The sequence below is a fragment of the Schistocerca piceifrons genome, chromosome 2 (genome assembly GCF_021461385.2).
Source record: "Schistocerca piceifrons isolate TAMUIC-IGC-003096 chromosome 2, iqSchPice1.1, whole genome shotgun sequence".
Taxonomy (NCBI): Eukaryota; Metazoa; Arthropoda; class Insecta; order Orthoptera; family Acrididae; genus Schistocerca; species Schistocerca piceifrons.
Window position 1 is genome coordinate 988,461,349 of NC_060139.1, and position 12,080 is coordinate 988,473,428.

The 12,080-nt window shown below is 49.2% G+C and overlaps 1 long non-coding RNA gene across 1 annotated transcript in view; it reads left to right on the forward strand.

Annotated features, from left to right (window-relative positions):
• The first annotated feature begins 386 nt into the window (after positions 1 to 386).
• The window catches only part of LOC124777984, a 200,062-nt gene continuing 188,368 nt past the window's right edge, over positions 387 to 12,080 (forward strand). The window contains exon 1 of the long non-coding RNA XR_007015817.1: positions 387 to 444. This is a non-coding gene — a long non-coding RNA (uncharacterized LOC124777984). The remainder of the gene's footprint in view (positions 445 to 12,080) is intronic.

Sequence of the window (12,080 nt, forward strand, 5' to 3'; positions counted from 1 at the left end):
TGCAGACGTTTGTCGTGCTTGCGCTGTCATATGGACCACGACCCGAGCGGCAGTCGAACCAAGTCGGGACGGGAATGCAGTGCAAATTACGCAGACATCCCGTGTGAGGCGAGGAAGCTCACATCGCTACCAGTGGCGCCCTCCAGCACGACACTGCCACACCCCGCACAGGTCACACGGCGGTCGGCCGCGCTCCAGCCCCCCCGATGGACACCAGGCACAAGATGCGTCTTCCGCGAGTGTCGAAGGTTGCACGCGGCCAGCGAATGACAGGAGGTGCAAGGAGAAGCTGTGCGTCTCACACACGCGGCGGCGCGACTGCTATTTCGGCAGTCGCTCTGCTGGGACGTCGGGCGCGCGGTTCGCTCCGCTCCGGGGGTCTAGCTGCCAGTCCTGCCTGAGCTGTCGGCGCGTGGCTGTTTCCTGTTTGCGGTTCTACAATTAGTAAGTACATTATGTCGACATTTAACAGGGCAAATAGCGCGCAGTGCGGTTTTCGTAGGAGTGCTAAGCGGCCGCCTGCCTTTGAAAACCATGAATGGATTTTTGTAGAACTTAAATTACCGGAAGAAATGGTCGACACGTTTCAGTTAGATTTTGTTTTGCACTCGTTATTTATCAAGTTCACCAATGTCGACAATTATGATAAGTAAACTGAAAGTTTTGCTGGCGTCCGTAAATTCAAGCATTTTCAAATGGCTCTGAGCACTATGGGACTCAACTTCTGAGGTCATTAGTCCCCTAGAACTTAGAACTAGTTAAACCTAACTAACCTAAGGACATCACAAACATCCATGCCCGAGGCAGGATTCGAACCTGCGACCGTAGCGGTCTTGCGGTTCCAGGCTGCAGCGCCTTTAACCGCACGGCCACTTCGGCCGGCTCAAGCATTTTGATGGCAGTGTTAGTGACGTGCAGATTATTCCATCTGGTTATGGCGTGCAAACGGTTAGTGTTTAACGTTCCACCTGAGTGTCCGAACGATTACATTTCCCGGGGTTTGTCTCAATTTGGCACTGTACTCTCCATTAGTAATGACAAGTGGGGCAGTGGGTACCGCTATCAAGTAAACAGTGGCGTGCGGAGTGTGAAAATTGATCTTAAAAAGCATATTCAGTCGTACTTCATCATCGCGGGTGTGCGTGCACAAATGTTATATCGGGCAACCGCAAACTTGCCTTGCGTGTCATTCGTCTGATCATTTGCGTACGGACTGCCCTCGTAGACGCCCTGTTTAGCTCCCGCGTGAGCGCCCCGTAGACGCTTCCGGTAAATTTGTACCGCTTTTGAGTGACATTGTCGCAGGCACGGTATCACAACCCAGTCAGCCGGTTACGCAGCCTGAAGTAGGCACCTGATGTAATGGATGTTGTGGACGAGTCGGTGACGGAATCCATTCCTTTACGGCCGGCCACCATTCAGACAGAAGTCATTGCGGAATGTTCTCTTACTGCTTCCGAACACGTGGAGGCGAGTCTACGTCCGTCGCCTCCTCCGAAGGAAAAGTATATTCCACCTAAGCAACAACGTAAGCGAAAAGTAAAGGGGAAGAAATCGAGGGCCACTTCGCCAACCCCCCTATCAGGGACTTCGAGTGAATCGGAGTCTGTCGTCGTGTTCACGGAGGGGTATGAAAGATCACAGGGAGACGCGTATCCAAGAGCAGGCTGCGCATTTGCGACAATTCCTGGACACTCAGGGTGACAAGGGAGAGCTGCCCACTAAGCGTAAGAGCGAGCAGACGCACGCGTGCGGGGTCGGGTGCGACCTCTCCCACGCGCGCAGAGCCGATGGAAGCAATGAATGTCACTGTCGTTGGACGGGACAGTGAGGTAGACGATGAGGCTTGGTGGAAGTCGCCGGAGGAAGCCCCTTTGTCGGGGGTGGTTCCGGACCCCCTCCCGCGCCTAAGTAACTGATTTTTCTGTCCACGTCACCAGTAATTGAATTAAAGCCTTCCTGTCATTGTCATGTTTGTTAAACTTGTGCAGCTCACGCTGTGGCTTGCACGTGGTAAATATTTTATGGGTTGCGGCAGTGCATTGTCGATTTGCTTTAATTGCACTACTGATTGCCTGAGGATCGTACGATTCGCAATAAGTGTTTTCTTTTACTGTGCCCTCTTGCCATGACAAGTATGTTTACCTATAAACAGTTTCGTACCGCCGCCTGCCTTCATGCCGACGCCGCTATATTGGTATTGCAGCGACGTGCCTTTGTGATGTTACACGTTTGCCTTTTTTTTGTCACGTTAATTTGTGCTCATTGTCCTGTTGAGGGACAATTTCTGTACGTTTACTAGCGTTTCTTAGTAGCAACGTTTAGACCTGCGTGTGCTTTTACTGTTTTCTTATTGTTACCTTGCTGTGAAATGACTTTATTCTACAGACAGTAAATGACTGTTTGCATTGCCGTATCCGCCGCCGTATTGCTGTCGCAGTGCTGTGTTTGTCATGTGTTTGCTAATGTTATACGTTTCGTGTACTTTCCCCCGTTGTATTGTGCGAACTACTGGTATGACGAGGGGAAGTTTACGCATGTTTCCCCTTTCTTCTTGTTACTGTTAGCTTGCAATTTTACTTTAAGCGCGACTTAACGTTCTCCCTCAGCTATGCATGATGTTTTTCTTGTCCCTTTTGCTATTGATCATAGGGGGTGTAATATTCCATGTTGGTGTGTTTCGCGATTCAGCTTGATTTTCGCGCGTTTCTGCCGTAATTTCGAAATAGTTGTATGCGTGAATTGTATTGCGTTGTATTACAATGATGTCTTCTGCGTTATTGTTGCACTGTGTTAGGCCACCGACGTGCGCACGGTGAAACTTCAAAATTTATTTTTGTGTGTCATACCGGTATTTCGTTATGCGGTATTTCGTTATGCGTGTACATGCCTTATCTGATGAAATTCTTAGATGGGGCGTGTCTCGCTATGGGTTTTTTTTTTTTTTTCTTGATGTTGTTGTTTACATATCTGCAGTCCGATTTTCCAATGGCGTAACTTGTGGGCCACTGCTTTCCTCCATGGTTCTACGGTTGTTGTACTGTGCTACTTCAGGAAGTGGCTGATAGGGTGATCAGCGACATAGCTGGATACGGCGTCATTTACAATGTGGATCGCGATTCTAAGTGTGGCGCTGCCATTCTTTACAAAGCAACATTGGACCCTCATGACATTAAAGTGATGCCTAACGGTCGTGCCATTGCGTGCACGATCAGCGGTGTCAGAGTTGTGAATATATATGCGGCGTCGGGCACGGACAAGCGCTGTGACCGGTCAGTATTTTTTAGCTATGAGATCTGTCCTCCTACCACAAGTGGACGACCGGTTGTTAAAAAAGGAGATTTTAATTCTGTTGTCGATGCTGCTGATATGAGCACTGCGCACACTTTGTGTCAAGAAGTTGCTGCGTTGCTCACTGCTACGGATTTGTGATACCTGGCGACATTTCCACTCTCAACGCACTGTGTTCACGCACATCTACACTCCTGGAAATGGAAAAAAGAACACATTGACACCGGTGTGTCAGACCCACCATACTTGCTCCGGACACTGCGAGAGGGCTGTACAAGCAATGATCACAACCACGGCACAGCGGACACACCAGGAACCGCGGTGTTGGCCGTCGAATGGCGCTAGCTGCGCAGCATTTGTGCACCGCCGCCGTCAGTGTCAGCCAGTTTGCCGTGGCATACGGAGCTCCATCGCAGTCTTTAACACTGGTAGCATGCCGCGACAGCGTGGACGTGAACCGTATGTGCAGTTGACGGACTTTGAGCGAGGGCGTATAGTGGGCATGCGGGAGGCCGGGTGGACGTACCGCCGAATTGCTCAACACGTGGGGCGTGAGGTCTCCACAGTACATCGATGTTGTCGCCAGTGGTCGGCGGAAGGTACACGTGCCCGTCGACCTGGGACCGGACCGCAGCGACGCACGGGTGCACGCCAAGACCGTAGGATCCTACGCAGTGCCGTAGGGGACCGCACCGCCACTTCCCAGCAAATTAGGGACACTGTTGCTCCTGGGGTATCGGCGAGGACCATTCGCAACCGTCTCCATGAAGCTAGGCTACGGTCCCGCACACCGTTAGGCCGTCTTCCGCTCACGCCCCAACATCGTGCAGCCCGCCTCCAGTGGTGTCGCGACAGGCGTGAATGGAGGGACGAATGGAGACGTGTCGTCTTCAGCGATGAGAGTCGCTTCTGCCTTGGTGCCAATGATGGTCGTATGCGTGTTTGGCGCCGTGCAGGTGAGCGCCACAATCAGGACTGCATACGACCGAGGCACACAGGGCCAACACCCGGCATCATGGTGTGGGGAGCGATCTCCTACACTGGCCGTACACCACTGGTGATCGTCGAGGGGACACTGAATAGTGCACGGTACATCCAAACCGTCATCGAACCCATCGTTCTACCATTCCTAGACCGGCAAGGGAACTTGCTGTTCCAACAGGACAATGCACGTCCGCATGTATCCCATGCCACCCAACGTGCTCTAGAAGGTGTAAGTCAACTACCCTGGCCAGCAAGATCTCCGGATCTGTCCCCCATTGAGCATGTTTGGGACTGGATGAAGCGTCGTCTCACGCGGTCTGCACGTCCAGCACGAACGCTGGTCCAACTGAGGCGCCAGGTGGAAATGGCATGGCAAGCCGTTCCACAGGACTACATCCAGCATCTCTACGATCGTCTCCATGGGAGAATAGCAGCCTGCATTGCTGCGAAAGGTGGATATACACTGTACTAGTGCCGACATTGTGCATGCTCTGTTGCCTGTGTCTATGTGCCTGTGGTTCTGTCAGTGTGATCATGTGATGAATCTGACCCCAGGAATGTGTCAATAAAGTTTCCCCTTCCTGGGACAATGAATTCACGGTGTTCGTATTTCAATTTCCAGGAGTGTATAACACCGGTGGCAGTCGCATTGATCACATTTATGTCTATCACACCCTCCCGGATGCTCTGCGCCGTGTTGATGTGCTGCCCGTGGCTTTTAGTGATGACTGTGGCTATGTATGCGATCTGCATCTGCAAGGTGGGGCTGAGGCTCCTCGGCCGCTGTTTTGGAAGCTCAGTGTAACTCACTTGTCGAAGGATAGTTTCCGGTCGACTATTACGGCGGTGTGGGAGTCTTGCATTCAGAATGTTGACAATTATTCCTCGAAGCTTGATTGGTGGTCGGCATTAGCTAAGCCTCAGCTGCGTCGTGCTGCGCAAGCGTTTAGTCGTAAGGAGTCGTACTGGCAGAGCCGCACGCTCGATTTTTATCAGCAGTGTCTTAGGGATGCCTTAGATGCCCCTATTGGACAGTACAGTAACCTCCGTCTGCAGCTCAATCGCATCAAGATTCTCCGTATTCGCCGCGACAGAGCGAAGGGTCACATTGTTCGTAGTAGTTCTGCGGGCGTCGTTGATGAGGAGCTTCCGCCAGCTTTTTACCTGCCGAGGAGAGAGGTGCTTGGCGCGTACGAAACAAGTTCAACTGTTATTGGCGGATGATGGCACCCGACTCAGTGACAAAAGAGATGTGGTTGCACACGTCACCAATTATTATTCTGCGTTTTCAACCTGCGATGGTGAAGGCATCGCCACTGCCGGCTTTCTGGACGAACTTAGTTAACTTCGTTGTTTTTTAACGGATGACGATCGTGCCGACTTAACTGCAGCGTTGTGTTTTCGATCTTGGAGTGCCCCAAGGGGAAATCCCCTGGTCCAGATGGTCTACCAACTGAATTCTATCTCGCCGTTTGGGAATACATTGGGGGCACGCTCACTACGTTGGTTAATGAAGTCCTTCGTGGTGTGGCTGTACCCAGCCGGTTTTTGGAAGATCGTGGTCCTCATTCCCAAGAAGAAAGACTGTCGCGTTCAAGACCTGCTATCTATCACATTATTAAATGCTGACTATAAGCTTGTTGCGAGGTGTGTGGCTGCCAAGCTGAAACCTGTCATGGATAAAGTTATTGCTGCCCCCCAGTCGTGTGGAGGTCCGCGCAGTACCATCTTTACCGCGGCTTCTGCATATAGGCACGTCATCTACTCGGCAGTATCACGTGGTACCTCTGCAGAGATCTTATCCATTGACTTCGCCAACGCCTTTGATCGTGTCAGCCACGATTACCTCCTTCAAGTTACGTAGCTCGTGGGTTTTGGTCTCCATTTTCTGGAAGTGGTAAGAAATTTACTCACGGGGGCTAGGTCTGTCGTCATAATTAATGGCTGGCCAACCGCGCCTCTTCCAATACGTTCTGTTCGGCAAGGTTGTCCGTTATCAATGTTTTTCTTCCTGATTGCCATTGATTGACTGCTGCGAGCTCTTGACCGTACGCTTCACGGGGTGCAAATTGGACGTGTATCATTGCGATGTGCAGCGTATGCAGATGATGCGGGCGTTTTTGTGGCGCATGCGGAAGATGTTGTCGCAACTCAGCAGTTATTGGAACGAGCTTCTGGCACCCGGATTAATGCACGAATAACTGCTCCTTCCACTCGGACTGCATGGTTTTGACGATAGAAGACCATGGTTTCGCGTTGTCTCCCACCACACCATATTGGGCTTCGATGATACTGCGTCACCGCAGAACATGCAGGCTAGGAATTGGCGGACAATTCTTACAAGTGTTAGTTATTTGTCGCACTTACACTTCCCGACGATTGAATCTCATACAGAAAGTTGACCCGATAAACACGTTCATTCTTTCGCGGGCACGGTACGTGACGCAGCTGCTCAGTGTACCAAAAGTTACTTGCTCGTTCCATTTCACGAGTTGTCTATTGGCTGCTTTGGCGTCACGAGATTTTTAAAGTGCGGGCGTCGGTCTGTGTGCTTGACAGGTCCCTGGGAGGGCTCGGACTGGTGGCTTTTGAACGCAAATGTGCGGCGTTGCCTGTAAACCGCACAGCTGCGTTGCAGGCGAACTGTCCGGGTGGGAGCACAGCTGTTTAAAGTAAAACATATCGACCGACGTTTGAGTGTGCTCCTGTTCCTGTTGCCGCCATTCCGTACCGTTTGTCCTTCGTGCGTGAATATTATTTTACCCCGAGTTATGTTTTATGAACAGCTATTGATCCACAGCGAACAGCACGGCGTCTCTACGCTGACCTGATGGGACGGCCGCCAGTTCACAAGTTGGAAGTTCGCTTCCCTATCGTGAACTGGAAACAGGTGTGGGCGAACATAATTGACAACGTGTTGACAACCGACGTTACGGCGTTGTGGTATAAGCTGGTCAATAACACATTGTCCACTAATCGCCTCGCTGACATTCACCTTCTCGCCTCCCCCAATTGTGGCAGGTGTGGCGCGCCTGACACCAGGGAGCATAGACTGCAGTGTCGGGCTGTTTCAAAAGTGTGATCGCTTTGTCAAGTCATGGTGGCACTGATCCACAGGACCGTACCGGCGAATATCTCCGTTGCTACTCTTATTACCCAGGATTTGAAATATTTTCCACGTGCACGGCATAAAACTACTGTGTGGTTATTTGAACATACTGTTTATGCCCTGATTGAGCTGCAACTGACTGATAATTTTTGCTTATTTGGCTTATCTTTGGGACTGTTTTTTGAAGACAAAATGTAAGAGGACATATCGAGCAGATTTCTAGAATCATTTGTCTGTAGCAATATATCATGCCTATGCGAAAGTTCTGCGACTTCGAGATATATTTATTTTCCTTTGGTTGCTTCCCACGATTGGTTACTTTCGTGGTTTGTTTCTTGTCGTGCCAGAACCTGTTCACTACCTTCATTCCGAGTCAAGAAACTCGGAGCAGGTTATACTCGGATGTATACTGCTATCACTGCCACTGCTATTCGGTTTAGCTTGTGTGCCTATTTCTCTCATCCGTTTTGTTTTGCGCGTGAAGCTTTGATCAAATGTTCAATTGTTCTTTAAGCGGCACAGTATGCCAGTTATTTTCGATTTGCAGCAAGACTAGGTTATTGCACAATGTTTATATTTTAGTTTTGTGGCAGTGATTGTCTGTGTTTTCTCTTCTCTATTTAGTGCAGTGATAACATTTTTTCCTCGTGCTTGTGCTCCACACTTTTAAATTTATGCCGCTGCGGTACTTTGCAACGGTTTGGAGACGTCACAAGTAGCGATATTTTATGTCGCATGTTCTTTCCTGATGACGGTTCCCTTTTTTCATCCAAAACAAAAACTACAAAAAAATTCTGCCATACAAATTCCTCTGTTTCTGGTAAGATGTCACACCCCTTAATTTCTCGGTTGGCATGCGTGGTAGTTTTTTTCTGTTTTTAAAGCATGACGAGCTTATTGGTTCTTTTTTGTTTACAAAAAAAATACACCGGTAAAAAAATACACCGGTTCTCGTCCGATCACTGAAGTTAAGCAACCCTGGTGAAGTTTGTTTTTTTACCGCGTCGTCATGTTGTAGACTAGACAGATTCTACTTATCTAATTTTTTATGTGATAAAATTCTTACTGTCGATGATATTCCTACTAGTTTTTCTGACCATTGTGCTTTTGCTGCAACTGTCAATCTCAGTCACCAACCTGCAAAACTTTATCGTTCCCAGTGGATGTTAAATGTGTCCCATCTTGCCGACAGTACTATAGATGACGTTATAAGGGCCGTATGGGAGCGATGTCTTCTCTCTGTCCCGCGTTACCCCTCCTTGTTGCGTTGGTGGACTGTATTTGCCAAGTCAAAGATTCGTCAGACTTTGATTTTTTTTTTTTACTGTGCTGCGAGGGCGCAGGATTTTAAGAACACGTATGAAATTTATTACTCTGTCCTGCGTGAACTATGTGACGGGTCGGGTGCCTCTCCTCTGCTGATCCATGATGTTCGTCGTATTACAGCCAAGTTATTGATCCTTAAAAGGCACAGATGGATGGTCTGCGAGTTAAGTCAAATCCTCACTCTCTTTTTGAAGGGGAACTGACGTCTTTGTACCATTTGCTACGGCATTAGACTCGTCGTCGTCGCCGCTCCTTTATCTCGTCTCTTATGGTGGATGGAAGGCTACAGCTTATTGCACAGGAAGAAAGGCTTCGTGCTCTCCATCAGTATTTCGCGCGTCTGTATTCTGCTGATGATTCTGAAGTCACTTTCGGATGATGTCCTTGGGGAACTTAATGCGACGATCACGTCAGCCGCGAACGGCGACTTTCTCCGGGAGTTCCAGGTAGATGATGATTCCGAATTTTATCGCTAGATCTCCTTGCGGTAAATCACCGGGTCCAGACGGCCTACCTAAAGAATTTTATCTTCGTTTTTGGTCTCTTTTGGGTGACAGTTTCACGCAGATTTTAAATGAGATTGTCAGGGGTATGGATGTGCCTGCCGATTTTAAAGTAGGGAAAATTGTTTTAATTCCGAAGTCCTCTGGTCGTTTATCTGTAGACAATCTTTGTCCGCTCACCTTGATGAACTTTGACTATAAGACTGCTGCTAGGGCGTTCAATAGCCGGTTGTCCTCTCTGCTTAGGGGTGTGATTGGTGCACGTCAATGTTGCTTTCATCATCGATCTATTCTGACCCCAGCAGCGGAATTTCGAGATGTGATCTCGGTTGCGGCGGTTACAAACGTCCATTGTGCCTTTGTTTTCCTCGATTTTTATTAGGTTTTTGATCACGTCAGCCATGGATTTCTAGATCGTGTGTTGAGTAAAATCGGTTTTAACGCTTCATCATGTGGTTCTTGGCAATTTGTTTAGGGGAATAACGGCCAGGGTGTCAGTCAATGGGCGGCTGACGCCTCCCATTGCTATCCGCCGAGGAGTGCCTCAGGGTAGTCGGCTTTCTATAGCTTTATTCGTATTGTCTCTGGAACCGCTGCTTCGGACTGTTGCTCTCAAGCTTCAGGGTATGACCCTCTCTGGTGGGAACCTCACTGTTAAGACATACATGAATGATGTCGTTCTCAGTCAACGTGATGATATCCCGTTGTTAAAAGGGGCAGTTGATGCTTACTGTCGTGCCTCTGGAGCGCGTCTCAATCAGGGCAAATGCAAGTTCCTCGAAATTGGAGGATTTCGCGATGCTGATGTTCCTTGGGCCACTTTTGTCTATCGCCATACCTCATTGGGGATTATCATTGATCGGTGTCCTCTGAAAGTGGCGGCTCTCAATTGGAAGTCTGTCACTGAGAAGAAACAGGCGGCTCTGATGGTCCATGAGCAGCGCTCTGCTACCATTTTGCAAAAAGTCCGAATTTTAGACACATACGTTCTATGTAAATCCTATTATGTTGCTCAACTGTTCCCAGTTCCCTTGATGCTGGCGAACAGGTTGCGCCAATTGTCTAGCAGGTTTATATGGAAGTGCCATCTGTTCAAGTTACGTTACGAAGTTATGACGAACCGCGCCTCTCAGGAGGCTTGGCTCTCTGATATTACTCGCAAGGCATCTGCCTTGTACGTCCGCCGGACGACTATCATTGTTACAAAAGATCTGAATACTATTACATCCAGGCTTTTTACGGTAGTGCGTCCGGCGAACATTGCTCCACCTGTCGACGTCGGTCTTCTTAATTTTAAGTTGAAACATATCCGTGAATTTTATATTGTAGTGACTTACCTCGGTGACGGTGTTTTGCGACGACCGGTGCCAACGACCAAGTGCTTGATTGCCCGATGGAAGGGGCTAGACAGTCCCAATCCAATAGAACTGTCGTCTCCATCCGTGTCCTGGAGGGCCGTCTGGAAGAATGTTAGTCTTCCAATCCACTCTGTGGCTGTGACATCCACGTGGTATAGGGTAATTAATAATTTAGTCCCCACCAATGTACGACAGCACCGTATTGGTCTTTGTGACACGGATAAATGTAGTCGGTGTAATCTCCTGGATACCCTCGAGCATAAATTCACCTACTGTGGCCACTTTTCTAATTGGCGTTGGCTCAGGAAACAACTGGCCTTTGTAACTACTGCTGAAGCCGCTTATACCATTGACATCGTCTTACAGCCAGATTCTTTTTCCATGAGCAAAGCATAATACAGTGATGTGTTTGGACATTTTGTCGTCACTTGTAATGAAGGGGACGATCACCTGGTGTTTCGGCAGTACATGCTTACTGCTTACTGGAACCGCTTGCGATTGCCACGCCTTCGTGATTTTGCCAATATGCTTACCCTGACATTTGAAAGAGTGTGTGTTGGATACGGTGGCCTGTGGGGACCCCTCCTTCGTGATTTTTCTGTACTTGCCGCTCTTCTGAAGTTTTAGTGGAATATTAGGGCACACAAGAAAGACAAAAAGGAGATCAAGAAACAACGCACTAGGAGAATGTGCGATGCCCTTGTACAGGTGCCATTCGGGGACAGCACCGTGGAGTCATCGTGGCCAGCTCTCGGGATTCGAGCCCTGCCCACTTTGTTTGCGCAGGCCTGAATCTGACGGTCACCTCGTCTAATAGAGGAAATATCTAAATAAGGATAGGGCAACGCCGGGTTCGATTCTCGGTACCGGAAATTCACCATTTTGTTGCTTGGCGACTTGCCCCGACCAAGCTCGTCTGGCGCTTCGCTGACGGTTGCAGAAAAGTACTTTAAATATGAATCACGGCCACAAGTGACGGCGAGAGAGCTGCGACACCTGTCGATCTCTTATTGGGCACATTCCTGTGGTCAACACACTTCGAGGACTGAAAGACATTGCCAGGGAGGTGAATGCTAACCACTCTGGTTAGTGTCCTAACAGCGCAGGCACAATCATTTGCCCGTATACATGTAATGCAGGTCGCGTCTGTCACGGTGGGCTGAGCTTTGCTGTGTACCTCGCAGGTGCTGTCGCGAGAACTGCTTTCGAAGGTGCCTCCGTGGCCGTGATCGTCTAGTGGTTGGGGCATTGCGTTGTGGCCGCAATAACCCAGGTTCGAATCCTGGTCACGGCTATTTTGAAAGTTTTGCCTTGCTGTTGCTGCAATGATGATAGCTACCTAGTGTCTGAAATCACAATGCTTTCTTCATTTGTCACTAATGTTGCGCAGGCCGCAGTTACACTACCGTTTCATTATCAACAAGTAATTCGGCCACCCCAGGACGTGGGTAGCTGCCTGAGAGGTTAATCTATAGTGGGAAAGGGCAGTTGTTTCAGGTGCGATGGATG